This window comes from Megalops cyprinoides, chromosome 6 (assembly GCF_013368585.1).
Source record: "Megalops cyprinoides isolate fMegCyp1 chromosome 6, fMegCyp1.pri, whole genome shotgun sequence".
NCBI lineage: Eukaryota > Metazoa > Chordata > Actinopteri > Elopiformes > Megalopidae > Megalops > Megalops cyprinoides.
Window position 1 is genome coordinate 29,994,669 of NC_050588.1, and position 16,060 is coordinate 30,010,728.

Consider the following 16,060-nt stretch of genomic DNA (forward strand, 5'->3'; position numbering starts at 1 on the left):
TGAAAGGAGGGGCTGATTGAGTCAATTGTTACTAGCACATTTCTTCCCTAATGCTGTAAGAAATGGAATTCATGCACTGATTAATATCCCATAAACCGTGATATGTCCAGAGATTGGTACTCAGCAACTTTATTATATAAACCACCTCATAATAAATAGCACTTCTGATTAGAGTTTAAGATGTACCATAGCATATAAACAACTATGGTGTCATGACTCACAAATACACCAAGCAGTGTAAACCTGTCATGAAAATGTAAGAAACACAAGCTGGAACGTTTGCTCTCTGAGGGTCAACATCTTAGCTGTGCGCCCTGAAACCAAAGCATGAGAAAGGGGACAACTGGAACAATGTCACGTGATGAGAGAAAGCCTTTTGAAGATATGCAGATTGACACAGCGTTTCATAACGCCAGCTACATACGAATACACGCATACTGTTAACTTTTCTCACCGAGTGCAATTTCACATCTGGACGCGGCCTAAACCTGGACACAGTAAGTTACTGAGCTGGCTTTCAGAGATACCGTTTTAATTGTGGCTGGCCACAATACCACCCAAGGTCTAGATAACCATATAGATCTTCACTGTATCTATAAATGCCCCCTAATGTCGTGCCTTTCAATGCGATGCCTTTCAATGTAAACATGCTGGTATATTCTAGCATTGAATTCGCACATAACAGGGCCATTCGCCACGCAACTAGGGGCAAACAATAGCGAAGGGAACGTATGATCAGCTGTGCACATTTCATGAGGTAAGGTAACTGTTACAACTTTTAAGGGCGTACTCATACTAGGCCCGGTTGCCTTGTACCGTGCCCGAGCACGATTGTCCCCCCTCCCCACTCCCCCGCTGGCCTGCACTCACATTGTGCTTAACGTTCTGGGCCCGAGCACGCTTACGTCATCACGATGCAACTTTTTGTGTTGAAGAAAAGTGCTCTCGCACAGCGCAATGGAGTTCATGATCGTACTTACTTTGTTGCTTATTTGGAGTGGCACACGGCCCTCTCACATGCCTTATAGATTTATCGATTATGCAACGCAGCGATTTTCATTTAATCGTGCTGCACGTATAAGAAGATTTTTACGGAGGCAGCTGACGTTTCAGTCATTATGCTAAGGGACATGTTTAACAATGTTTAACATTCGTCTGTCCCTTAACAGTAGCCTAATCACAATAATGTTAGCTAATGTTAACCAGTTAGGGCTACTACTTGTGTGTGCGCTACTGTCATCATTACAACAAGCATCTTCTATTACTGCTTGGATAGTACACTAACCAAACAGAGTTTGGTTATGTATGCAGTAATGAGGATGGGTGCCAAAATCAAACCTCAGGCTTGTGATAAATTGAACAACTGATCAGAAATGGTAGGTAAGTAACATACCAATATGTTGTTATTTCAAATGAATACAATTCTATAGCTAAATGTTGGTGAGACATGGATCAATATAGGCCATAGCTTCTTCCTATTCCTTGCAATTCACAGTCATGAATTTTAGGTAGAAAAGCTCTTCATCATAAAAAATCTCTATTGTTTTCCACTGAAAAAAAGAGAATAATTTACTATCCTCATGTTGTATTTTTGATATTCAACCAGCAATGTGTTACAGTCTTGCTTGTGTGAATCGTTTATCTGTGAGGCAAAAAAATGCCAATTAAGGATTTAGCCTTTATATTTAGACAAATTAAAAACACAGATTAAGGTGCAGACTTAATTTCCCTCTGCTCTTCTCAACCTGGCATGTGGAGAGAGAAGAAGCTGACTAAATTAACACCTCATTATCTGCCGTTGCCTTGTGAAAGGCGAAATTATGATATTGCGGATGTCCTTTAGCATAAGGAAAGTAAATACAGAACACAGAGTGACCTGTGATGACACGAATGTTGTCATCTCTCTGACTGAATGAGATAGGTATTTTTACCAGCAAGGCACTCTTCACTACAACAATGGCAGACCAATGCTGAAGCCAAGCTCCTGGCTTGTATGAATCCATTAGGGGCTAGAAATGAAAGGGATGGTAAAAGGAAAGTAAAAAGCAAACAGTCCTCTGCCTCTCCTTGTCAGGAAGGATGAAATCCACACAATCTTCTTCTACAGAAACCGAGAGTGAGGGCTTGGTGTAGATGGGGGGTTTAGGTATGATGGGAGCAGTACTGTGCGGCGAAATCCTGGGGCCCTCCTGCAAAATTTGGAAGGGACCCTTTGCAGGTTGAACTTCTAGTTTTTTTCTAGTACTGTTGGTTGACCCTTAGTGAGGGACATACACGTAGGATAATTTCATTTGTAACACATGGACTGAACTAGACTGTTTGTTTTTTTTTTTCCCCTCAAAATTTAGCTCCAAAGCTGACTTGCTGCATCATAGTGCCTCATAAATTAGACTGTCCCTGGCTTCAGTGACAGTTCTTATGACCTCTGCACTGCACCCCCGTGTGTTTGTCCTGCACACCACACTGGGTGAAAGGGTGGTGGTGGTGGTGGTGGTGGTAGGGAGTCTTTATGTGGCGTTTCGATTACCGAACACAGACAGCATCGAGATGAGAGGGCAAAGGCACCCTTCATTAATCTGAGTAGAAATGGAAAATGCAGTTAAAAGATGCCAGAAGCATGAGTGCTGGGCTCTGACCCCCCGTTTTAGTAAACAGTGTGTTTGACCTCCATGGTGTGATTATCCCACAGACTGCAAGGTTGCTAGTGAGACAGCAGAGCAGATATTCGTACATATGTATGCCCAGATGTCACAGGAATGCTTTTCAGGAGAGCTGCTTGCTTGGCTCAGTGCTTGACAGATAGCCATTTCATGACCCAATGCATCCCAACACATCTTATTTACAATAATGAGCTCCTCTGGATCTATATAAGTGCTCTGTATGTCAGTTTTCATCAACATTTCTCTGACCGTCTTTCTGTGAATGCAACAGATCTTGCCTCCAGAGTCCAGCTTTAGTAAAGGTTTGGATATACGTGTGGTGTCATGTCAGAGAAGCTCAATTCGATTCAATTGTTTGTTCGGCGTACAAGAAGCCGACCTACTTTCTCAGGGCCCTGATGCTAGTCATGTGTTATTAACATCCTTGATAGGGAAATGTGTGTATGTGTAGAAGCCTCTGACATACCCAGTTCACTTCATTGTCACTTTTTTCCACTGTGGTGATTGATGGGGTCAAAGAAGATATGTTATTCAAGACATGTTACTGTCAAACGCATATTTCTGGAAGACATCAGCAACTGTCCTTTGGCTCTTTCAGATGTCATAGCCTCCCCGTGGCCCGCTACTTGTACTGCTTAATATAATGCAGTGAACATCTGGGATCTTTGTTAATAATAAGTTATTTCCATGCAAATATGCATATATTTGTAACTTATACATATAACATATATGTAACTTTAAAAATTTTATCTCATCTTTTTTTTTTTTTAATCATGTGCATCTCTCACAACTCTTATCACACTCTTACCTTTATGTAAAAACCTCCAGAGTCACTCCAGACTTCTTTCACCACTTATCAACATACATGCTCTCTGGCTCTCTCTTGCCAGTGCCGCTCAAGTACCATTTATAGAAAATTATTTCTTAATTAATGTAATTCTCACTTCTCTGGTGTCTAGTACAGCGTTTCCCAAATCTCTCCTTGCCCTGCATGTTTTAGATCTCTCCCTGCTCCAACACAGCTGATTCAAATGATCAACTCGTTATGAACTCCTGAAGCTGCTTAATAACAAACTGATCATTTAAATCAGCTGTGTTGGAGCAGGGAGAGATCTAAAACTTGCAGGACAAGGGGTCCGCATGTTCTCACTTCGAAACTGTTGCTAATTACGATTTAAAAGAATACAGAAAGTATACTGGCCATTATGATGTAATAATGAGCAGAATACGTTATGTTTTCTTTCTCTTAGCTGTAACAAGGCTTGTACTATTCCTTAAGGTCCCAGAACTCCAGAACAGCATGGTGTACTGTTTTTCTCCAACCAACTCTTCCACGCCGTTTGGGTCTGGACGCAAATACCGGCGTGTTCACGAGCAAGCAGCGCGGCTTTCACACTTTGTCGAACAATTCTATGATAGTGGCGCCTGAGTGAGTGGCTTTACGCGTCTGCACTACAGGCTGTAGTTGTGCTTATGCGTGTCCAGCGGTGGTGGTCAGAAACAGGACTGCTTCTTCAAATAGACCAATGCACTGCAATTTTAGCGCCCTACAGTCTCCTGTCAGAATTTTCTGCCACTCACCTGCTCGTTTAACTGCCGCAGAGGAGGATTTTTCATATTTAATCGCAGTCTTTACCGCTCGAGCACAACGTGTTGTGGCTTGGTTACCATCGTATTTATTGCTTTTTGTTTTTTATTTGTTCCTCTCAACGCTGATTCACCTTCGTTTGCGATGCCAGGCTGGAGGAGAAACCTGACTTTGTGTCTGCAGCGAATGCACGACGAAGGTAAGAAAGGGTTGTTACAGCTGCATCATGTTTATGTGGACTAGCTACGTGTTCGTTCTTGCATTCAGCTGAAATACTGTGAAATTGATTAAATGTTAAGGTAGATTGCATAGATTTTCAAACTTGGATTCGAAGATTGGTTTGAGTGGGAAATAAACCACGACGGGTGTTCTCTTACTGCTGTGACCGGTATTTAAATGTTGCCCAGACGCACAGGCTTGTTCAGAATTAATTGCTGGTCGTTTCAGTCTCCATTATTTTTCTGTTGTACGGTACTTATTTCCAGGTTGACTGAAAATGGTCAAAACTGCCGAATGTGGATTGGAACTGATACGGTGGTTTATACGAATACTTTTGGAATTTAGTAATGCAGACTAAATTGCGGTACTACTGTTGGTTCCAAACTTCAGGATTTGCCGTGCATCCCAGGTTGTCTGTGCGCGTCCGGCGTTACACATGCAGGCTTGAAAACTTTTTTTTCCTTGGAACTTTAAAGTATCGCGCAAAAACTCGCACATGTTAAGCTCCTGCGGAAAGGAATTGGTCCCTAACTGCAATGTTCCTTAAAGGTACTTGATAGTGGTAGCTTTTGGTACCTGTTCGAGTCTAAATATGGTGTCTGCCGGTATCGGCTGTTGTAACATCAAGATTCACACACCCCGCGGGTTATTGAACTATCAAATCGACTTTGGGCGTACTGTCACGTACTGTCAGCCATGTCTGGTAGAGACATTTAGCTGGTAAGTTTTATGTAGCGAAGAACAGGTACTCTTTTCAACCGTGCAAGAATAGAATATACAGAAGTTAGCCCAAGTCCCTAAGCAACCGTAATGGACGATAAAGCCTCAACGTCAGTATATTATTATTATTTTGTTGTTGTTATTAGTATTATTATTATTACTGCAATGCTAATATTATATTAATTTAAACAGGTTGACATTTGTTGTTGGTAAATGAACTTATTTTTTATCTTTCAGTCATGTCTCAATAAAACATGCTTATACAGCTAGACATACTGCTGTCAGACTCATTGAAAACCTGGCTGAATTTCCATCATAGCTTATCCCATTATCACCTCTTTGTATTGTCTTTATCGTCACTGGTTGGTCTAAATGTTTCTGTTTTGCAGAACCATAGAGAGAGGTTGGAGGAGCCTCACTGTGACAGTAGAAAGCAACTCTGTCCCTTTTCATTCAATGATATGTCTTAAAATGAGGAGTTATGATGTTTTGTGATTGTAGTCTTTGTCCTGCTTTCACAGAGGTAGAATTTTGTTTCTGTGTGTTCAGGAATGATGGCTTATCATAGGAAGCTGAACCTCCCGTTGCTGAAACCACTGCATAATTACCTCCAACCTTACCCTGGCTCAGAAGCTATGCCTACTTTTTTGATAAATGCTTGTCTTGCATGGAAGGAATGAAGAACCAGTTTAACTGTTCAATATAAAATTGACTTCCATTACAGAGAAAATGCCCTCCATTAGATGGGAGTGTGTGAAAATTCTATCATTACACATTGATGTTTTGTTTGGGTGTATTCGGGGATGGGCGTTTTCTTAGAGTTTGCATCCACACAGCAGTACTTTGGAAATGCTGAAAAAACACTAAAGTAGAAGAAATGCTGTTGAGGCCTTGAAGGCAGGTATACCACTGAGGAAAAAGCTGTGATCCAGCACACCTCTTTTGTGTAGTCTAGATGTGTTTTTACTGAACTAGAAAGCCATATGGATGGGGCATGGAATATATAAAGAGTGATGCTTGTTCTTATTCATATCTTATCAAAATGCAGACAGGAGATTTGTACACTAGTGGAGATTAAATAATACCTTATTTAAATTAGAAAAGCTTCTTTAAAGTTGAGAGGAATCCTTTGCTCTGTGTGTGTGCGTGTGTGCGTGTCGTGGGTCTGTGAGTGCAGGTATATTCTTCTCTTCAGAGAGCAGATTCATACTATGGGACTGATTGAAGGTTGCTGATCTTATCTCCTGGGAAGTGAAGCAGGGACAGCAGTAGCAGAGTGGGTTTTTTAACAGCCACTTGAGCTTATCTCTTGGCCATAGCAGTTTTTGAAGTTGTTTTATCAGATTTTTTTTCCTGCTGGAGATGAGGAAGACTGGGCTACCAGTACTACACTCAGGCTTGGATTATAGAGTTCACTAACCTGCTTATTGCAAATACAGGGACAGTGTTGAAGGAATGTTTCCTCTACTGATCTTTGGCTCTTAACTGCTGATACATTTTTTGCCTGTGGTGAAGCTAAATTTAAACATCGTACATTTTGTTTCATTGTTAAAATGACAGTGACGTTGCAGTGATGTACAACTAAAATGGCATAGTTTTTCAATTTCAAGTGTATAGGCAGGTATAGCAAACTGGTCAGAGATTGGATGTTGCTAGTGTTTGTTTTCTGAACTACCTCCATGCTCTGTAACAATCTATGACTGTCAGATTAAGTCATTAAATAAACGGCTGATTTCTTTTCATCTTATCGGGTCATCAGTGATCAACAAATGCCACTGGTTTTGAACTGGGAAGGAATATCAGAGTGTTGGGTCAGTGTGTAAGAGCACAATACAGGGGAAAATCATTGACAAATTCAGCAGTGCCAAAGGCTTTTCTTCATTCTCATCATGCTGTCTGGGCCTCAGCAGTAATACTCTTGTTTTTTTTTCCAAACTCTTTGCTTTATTATCTGAAAATAATTTGATACTGCTCTTTTTAATCATTTGGTATGCGGTAAATGCAGGTATAGTCAGGGATAATGGGAGAGACAGTAGACAATTGGAGTTGTGGAACAGTTTGGGGACAAAGGTGAATCGGAAGAGCTTGCCTTTCTTTTGTTTTGAAATGATCATATTTAAATGCTTACAGCATCACTAACACATGCCAAAAACTTTACATAAAACTAACAAGCTTTTATGAGGCATTTATTTGCAGATTTAACAGTCATGAATTGGTTACATGTGATTTCTTCTCTTTTGAAGTTATGTGCTGGTTATCACTAGCCACAAATTTTATAAAACACATGGGTGATGACTGAATTGTAATTCCATCCACTCCAGTGTTACAACTGAGACTCCTCTGCTAAGATATTTCAGTTCATGCATTCTGCTCAAGCTGAATAAGGAGCTGAAAGAGCTCTGGTGACTCCTGTTACCTGCATCTACTTTTTTCGTGACACTATGTTAGATGCTGTTTTGTAAACTGCTCTGGAAAAGAGTATCTTCTAAATGATAGCATAAAGCATCAGGTGTCATTTGCAAATGAGAAGTAGTAATAAAGTGCAATATTCATATTCATAACATTCCAAGATCGGAGCATGTGGACTCCTAATTTAAGTTCAAATGGTACAGGATATGGGACACAGCAGCTTTTTTTTTCCAGCTTTTATAATTATGGACAGTCACCTAGGCTGTATAGAGCAGTACAAATGGGGGTGAAGGAGATGTAGGCACTCATATTTTTAGTCGCAGGGCCCTGAATTTGATGTCACCATACAAAGTCCCTAAGATTGTGCCTTCCAATAATTTCCAATGGGAGCAACTATAGTGTGTGTGTGTGTGTGTGTGTGTGTGTGTGTGTCCTCCTTAAACTTGACAATATTTATCTTCATTGGAAAAATTGTGGCGTTCATAAGGCCTTATGGATCCAACATGCAAACTTATTGTAGTAATTGCTTCATCTAGTGAGTCTGTAATTAATAGTACTACTAATTCAATAAATATGTATGTAAATTATTTCCATCTAGGTATATTGTAATAAATTTCTGTATTTGAAATGTATTCTTCAACAGCAGTTTTGCATGGTAACTTAAATGCTTTTTATGGAGAAGAGGGTGGTATCACAAATGGGCCTGACGTCACATGTCGCAAGCATTGCTGCTTTTATGAAAGTTATTTCCATAGCAATGAAGACTGATATGAGCATTCAGTGCATACTAATAAGCACTTTAGATTTCAAGGAATGAAACTACAAATATTGAGCAGCACTGAGCAACACACTGAGACTCGTGACTGGATTGACATCAGAGGCCTGTAGGACTTTTTTTTAGAGATTTGTGCTGATTCCAACAAGGAAGTCGATAATCTGAGTTGCGGGTACTAATCTCTTTTGTGCTCTGATTAATGCTGAGGGTTTCCCTAAGAGCCCAAAGAGCGACCATGCATTTAGAGAGCAGTTGTGTAAACCACTTAAATAGTAATTCTCCATCCAAGACAACACAGAAAACACCCAAGAAACCCCTTTCAGTACTTGCTGACTTTTTGTTGCGTCATGGAAACAGTAGAGAAGCTTCTTGTAGCTGAGATTGTGCTCTACAATCCAATGACAAATTTAATAGTCACAAAATGTTCAGACATGCATCATTGAAGCACTGTCTTTTCTACTTTCTTTTACTTCAGGCCTCCATGTAAAATTAATTCTCTGTGAATTTGTTTTTTATGTTCTCTTTTAAGAATAATTGAGAAATTCCTTCTAATTATCTTGTCTCTTTTCTGAAAGATAAGAGTAAAACGTCCAGAAACAAGTCCTGTTATATGTAATAGAATTATATCAGCTTCTTTTTGCTCATTTGGTATTTTGTGAACATCTTTAGAAATATGTTAGCAGTAAAAAGCTGGTGATTATTAACAGTGAATTTTTAACACTTTTTAATGACCTAAGAGATTCCTCTGACTCTGTCCACAGCAGGCACACAGAATGTTAATGTTTTTTTTTTTTTTTTTTTTAACAGTACATGAAGGCTGAATAATTTTATTCATATGATATGGCCTTATGTGACTTCAATTTCAACTTCAAGTAAAAAAAAAAATGCATTTAAACCCATTTTCATTTTGACATTCTCCAGAGATGTAAATGTTTCAGTACATTTCTGGTCAAAATTAGATATATATTGGCTCTCTTCTTTTCATAGATTGAGCAGATATCAACACGAGTGAGTGAAGATGAATAATATAGGCCAAGTGTGCTATGCGTTAAGGTGTCAGGAAGGGGTCTTAATGAATATCCAAGTAAAAGTTGTTTATGCATGCAAAGGAAGTAAGTTACTTCAGAGCAAATTACATTCTTCTGTTAGCACTATTCTTTTGTTGCTTTTATATTGAGCCATGGTGTGGTCTAGATTGACAGGGATCATCAGGAGAGAGAAATTTTTAGTGGATATGGCTATCCTAAGAGAGGCACTATTTAATGTAATGCACAGTGTTCTTTTTATGAATATAAATTGTCAGTTGTGAATTATTGTGGCACCAGGTTTGCCTAAATATTTTTAAAAATGTATTCAAATGAGGAATTCATCTTAAGGGAGAGGACATTAAATTCGTAGTCAAATTACTGAATCATTAAGATGAACACATTTTCCAAACAACATTTACTCACCCAGGTGTTTACAAAATAAAATGTAAGTTGTAGTGTGAATAGATATTGTTAAAATATAAGCAAGGATGAGTTAAAGACATTGAGAATATTTAAAACTGAACTGTTGAACTCAGTCTTTGTCAGGCTCCCCCCTTGACTGGGCACAGCAGGAAATTGTGTGTCCATCTGTATTTGCTGGATATGGCTGGATCTTTGGCCTCCCCAGAGTAGGTTGCATCAGGACACAACTGGATCCTTTGCTCTTTGTCTCTCTCTGAACAGGAGTCTTCTCCTGTTTGTGGTCCTTCTTGGTAAGAGATCTTCCACTCCTAATTTCGTTATAAGTCTGCCTAACTTATGTTACCGTGTTGACATGGTCTCACTTGGAATCTTTCATCATATACTTTAAAAACATGAGTTCTGGCTACTTTATTCACCAGATGCCAGCTTCTTCTTCAGGTGACAGAGGCAACACTCACTGTGTAGTGAGCGCAGCGTCCTATAATAGACCCAGGAGAAGGAACAGTGGTTATCACAAAAACCTGCAGGTCTCTCCAATATCCAGAATCTCTCCTGAAGATGTTTTACATAGATTGTAAGATAATGCAGCATGGACATCAACCACTCGCCACATTTTATGCCTTTGAAAGTGATATCTGTAAGAGAGGGCCCCAATTTTATGACCCTTTGTTGAGCACACAGAAATGGAAGGGTAATTCCTGCATCTCTCTAGTGTGGTGCAGAAAGGGAAATTTTGAAGCTCAGACAGATACTAAAAGCATCACCTTCACTACAAATTAAAATTCTTATTTCCTCTCTTCTGACTAGACTGTGATGCAGCAATATTTTGAAGGGCATGCTGTTGATGCTATTGCTCTATTCACAAACAGAATTGTGTGAATACTGTTATAATTTAATTGTTTCAAATAGAGAATTCAGCTTTTATGAAAGATTCATGCTCCAAAATAACAATAGGTTACCTAAATATGTTTTACAGAACTGTTTTACATACCTACTTTTTAGGTATTGATTCCATTTTTGTCAGATGGGATGGACAAACTTTGCTTCATTCTTTATGGCTGTAGATTTTGCAATATTGTAGAGTAGTGATTAAGGAACAGGAATTTTTAGTAGGTGGTTGAAGGTTTCAGTCTGAGGTGAGGCTGTCTTTGAAGGAAGGTACTTAACCTGAGTCGCTTCAGAAAAATTAAGTCTGCTCAGTAAATTAACTGCGTTGATATTTTTCATCTCAGAGGGGTGGACCTATTGGTTGTCTGTATTTTTTTTTCAGTCCCGTTATATACTGCACAACTCTTGCGAGTATGATTCGCTGCATATACATCTGCTGCTCTTCAAAAGTTGAATTATACTAAGAGCTCATGCCTGAGTTCATTGGAGGACAATTTCATGGTAACAGAATTATGCTGAGACAGTTTTTAACTTTCACATGCATGCCAAACAAAAACCATTGACTGAAAAGTGTGAGAAACCATATAGCTCTATGCAGTATACACACTTTTTAACAATTTCCACTCAATATAAAAAAAACACACATCTCCCAAAGTGTTTTTTTTTTTCATGAAGGCACACTTTTTAAGAATTCTGTTAAATATCTGCTCTGAATAAAGATTCAAATATGCCTGCAGAAAGAATGGTTGCTAATTCACTGTTACCCAGAGTTTTGTGCTTGGTTGTAACAGGTAGTTCACAAACAGCCAAGATTTCTCAACTCTTATAGAAAATTACAAATGAATTCTTATGGATGACTTACTGTATCTTAAATATCTTTGGTCTTGCCAACGCAGGAACAATGTGTTGCAGTCTTGCTGCAATCACGGCATGGTGCTGCTCCATCAGTCCTTAGCTCTTTGGGCACAGGCACCCTTTATTGGGAGCTGTTGGAAAGGTCTTGTCCTTTTGCAGGACAGACAGTCTGCGTGATGCTGCAAAAGACGGCATGACATTTTAAGGCACCTGTGAAATATTACAGGTAGTTATAATTTTTATGATTAAATGCAAAATGCTAATCAAATACCTACAGTTCCATTGCAAATGAAACAGAATTTTTTTTTTTGTTTAAGCAAAAGCCTGCATAGTGACATTCGTAACTCTGTGAGTCCCTCTAAGCTCAGTTGTCATGTCACATATAGATGCTGCATTCACAGCATTGCCAATTTGCTGTCAAGCAATGTTTTCCTTTGTTTTGACATGCTCCCGAGGGGTTCAAACAGCATTGTTCTTTTTTACATCATCGCTGATATTAAAATCTTTATCTCAGCCTCGGTATTTCTTTTTTTCTTCACATGCTGCTGTGAGGCCATTGTATTACCCTGTGGATTTGCGATTTGCTCCAGTTTATTCTAAGATTGACATATGTCAATAAGATATATATTGACATATATGGCATAAGTCTTCAGTTTCTGTGTAAAAAAATGCTTGCATGTAAAAGAGAATTTAGAATGCTTGGGATTCATCAAAAATATCACCTAAATACATGCATATATATTTTTTTCATACGCATCAATATTAAATCAGGTTTATGCACCTTTCTGAGCTACCACATTTCTCCCCTCCTAATGTCCCTCTGTTTTCTGCTGGAAACGGCATGCATCCATTTCAAAAAGCTGGTCCCACAGCCTACTGGGAAGCAAGGGCAGTGGCTCCTCCCTACCTTCAGTCCATCATCAGACCCGACACACTGGCTGGGTCTCTCTGTTCTGCAATTTCAGGATGCTTGGCTGCCCCCCCCCCCCACCCCCAATTTATAGCCACATACTCAAATGGCGTTCTTTGCCTGTTTTGTGCCAGTGTAGTGGAGTGAGCTTCCTGTAGTGGTCAGAGCAGTGGAGTTGCTGGCTACCTTCTGCTGCAGACTGAAGACCTACCTCTTCATACTGTACCTGGGCTCCCCTGGCCAAGCACAACTCATCTTCCAGTATTTGCTTAGTTTTACTGTAGGCTATTTTGTTCAAATTTTCTTACCATTTTATTTCATAGACTTGGTACCTACTCTTCATTATGTCATTTTAAGTCATTATGGGTAAATCTCAAGTTGTAAACACACACACACACACACACTGCAGTATGTAGTCATAGTCTAATCATAGTCTTAAGTGAAGAGGTTCGGTCATGTCAAATTACAGTCCTTGTCTAGCTATGGCATCCAAATAGCTGAAGATGAAGTAGATGAAGATGAATAAATGAAGACAATAACAATACAAAATCTGATCTGATTATTAAAAGACTGTTTTTGTTGAAAATTGAAAATTGAAGGCTTTCCTTGTGTTCAAATATCTTCTTTGCAGTAAAGATCAAGGTCACAAGGGGACAATTTCCTGTAGCAGGGGATGCTGTATATTTAGAATTAGAATTTTCCTAAATGATTTGTCTGGATGATTTTTTTTCACCATTCACCTCTAACACCTCTTATTCACCTTCAGGTCACCTTTTATTTTGAATAAAACCAATTGTCAAGGTTTATTTTGAAAACTTGGAACAGGAAACTGCTAATTGTTGGTAGTAAAAATTGCCACCTCCTTGGAAGTTTGTAAAGCCAGGCCGCCATTACAAGGCAATGTGAGGAGAAGCAGTCTTATTTAAAGAGGAAAAAATAGTTCACAGTTTTGTAAACATTATTTAATTTCATTATTTCATTATTTGATTATTTATTGAAACATTGAAACAAAATTGGCAGCCAGGCAACATGAAATGGCTGCCAAAATATGTTCATCAGTGAAGTTTTGTTGCCGTGACAAACTGGGCAACCATTAATGTCAAGCCTTGACTATAAACCAAATCTGATTGGAAGTCTAATGTTTACCAGGTTACTAACCTTGTTGGCTATTGCATGACAAAAATTCTGCAACCACTCGATTCAACTCTGACATCACTGAGTTGCCTAAGATACTGATAAACTCCAACAGAATGTGTGCCAATATTATTTCTCAAGTAGTCTGTTGTGTATACATGTTCCCGGTGTAGCAGTGTGTATTTCATTGAATGTCATCAGCTCATGCAACAGATTTTGTGCACTGTAGGTTTCTATATTGTAAATTGTGTGGCAAATTACAAACTATTGTATTTGGTCATATAGTATTGTACTTTTTCCTGTATTTTGTAAATATGACACGACACATTGCACAGTACAGTACCCTGTTTGATCCTCTTAATGAAAAACTGATTTTGTCAGATGATCCCATTTTTCAGATCTTCATTTTCAGATCTTTCACCTTTGAGTTTCCTTTTGCTAAACTGTCGCGGTATAATGTATCGGTTGATGGAAACAAAGATTGCATCCGAAAGCATTTGTCCTGCTTTGTGACAGGTTTGGTTTACGCTGGGTTGTACTTTTCAGTTCTCTTTAGTGTCACTGGCCACTTATTGGCAATGACAGAATGTTCCTCTGAGCTGTATTCTTTCAGATGATGCTTAAAGTCTAAACCTACTCATATGTTACATGAAAGAGTCAAGGTAAAATCAGGTAGAAACTGCAGTCAGACAGCCTCTTGATTTCATTGTATGTGAAAGCTTCATTAACATCTGAGAAACACATATCTTTAGTTCATTAGTATCAGTGCAGAGGATGTTGATTTTAGCCAGAATAAATAAAATTTTGAATACCCTGGTGACTAGTTGGTAATCCATTGTTGATGTTGAATTCCCTCTGGGTTAGGCAAAGTTAGAAATGCTGCAGTGTGTTTGATTATCATTTGGATAAATTATTGTGATGTGACGGCTGGCAGTATGGCGTAGTGGTAAGGAGCAGGGCTTGTTGCAGGTTCATTTCTTTGCTGGGGCACTGCTGTTGTACCCCTGGTCAAAGTACTTGACCCAAAATTACCTCAGTAAATATCCAGCTGTAAAGGGATAAGATTGTAACTTATGAAAGTTGCTCTGGATAAGAGCATCCGCTAAAAAAAAATAATGCCATAATGTGATGTGATGCCAACTGGAAATTTTGAAGTTCAAAATCGCACAGTCGGTCATGTACTTGTCCTCTGAATATTAGATCAGTATCCCTTGTATTCCCTGGCATGGGCAGATGACATTTATGATTTTGTCTCTCAGAAACTCTCTTGTGATCTGGGTTAACTCACTCCTAAACTGTGAAAAATCAAGTGTCTTAGAAGTGCCATTTTTGGGAAAGCTGTACTAATGAGAATCACAAATCTGTTCCAGGATGGATTATGATAAAGAGTCTGATTTTCAAATAAGTACATTTACATAATTTCCATTAGTGTTGCTCTTTCTAAATCCTTTACCCTTTACATGCAAACTGCCTTAATGAAATAGGTTCTTTCTAACCATCAATTTTTTTGATTTTGGTACCCAAAAAGCAGCAGGTTCTCTTCACATCCAAATCCCTGTATATTATGGTGTTCCTCTCTGTGGTAATTAATAAAGACGTTCTCTGAAAGGCCTCCTTTTGTGAAGGCAAACACTCATACCAGATCTATCCCAATATGCATTCAAATCACACTGGAGTGTGACATACTGAGCTTTTGAAGCACCTCTTGTTAATCTTTCTGGATGATGGGTCTGACGTTTTGAATACAGGCCTACTGAAATGCAGCGGAGCTGGTAATTAACTTGTTCTTCAGAGTTTATGTAATGAAGGGTAGTGAAATGGTCGCCTTTCACCAAGTGCATCGGCTTTGTAGAAGAACATTGTACAGCAAGTTAAAGGATACTCTTGGGACATTAGGTAGCCTCAGCTAAGGCACAGAATAAGGTATCTAAGCATGTTATGTTAGGCAAGTGATATGTGTTGTCAAAACGTTTGCTACATTGCTTCCGTAATCATTCCACCATCGGGTTATTGGGTCTACAAGAAATTGGAACCGTTCTTTAAGTGCAATGTCACTAAATGTCTGAATGACATGGCTGACTGAACAGTGAGAATGGAAGCGTAACAGTGTTTTTAAAAGTTTTCCTGTTTTCCATTTTATTACTACATTTTGTATTACCTGTATTGCTAGGGATTGATTCTAACATGCATTTGCCAGGGGTAAATCATCAAATTAGATGAGACTTTCCAACCCTTTGCATGAGGAGGATATTGGTTAACTCCCATAAAGGTTGTGAACAGAGGCAGGAACAAAAAGACATGGCTGTGTACATGACCTCATGTACTGGGTCAGCAGGAAAGAGCCTGGTGGAAACGTAGATGGCAGTTATAAGTTCAACAGGAGCCAGAATCCCCAGACCTACCTGCTGTGTGTCACAGTGTCCCTTTGTCATCACAGCATGGATAGGAAAT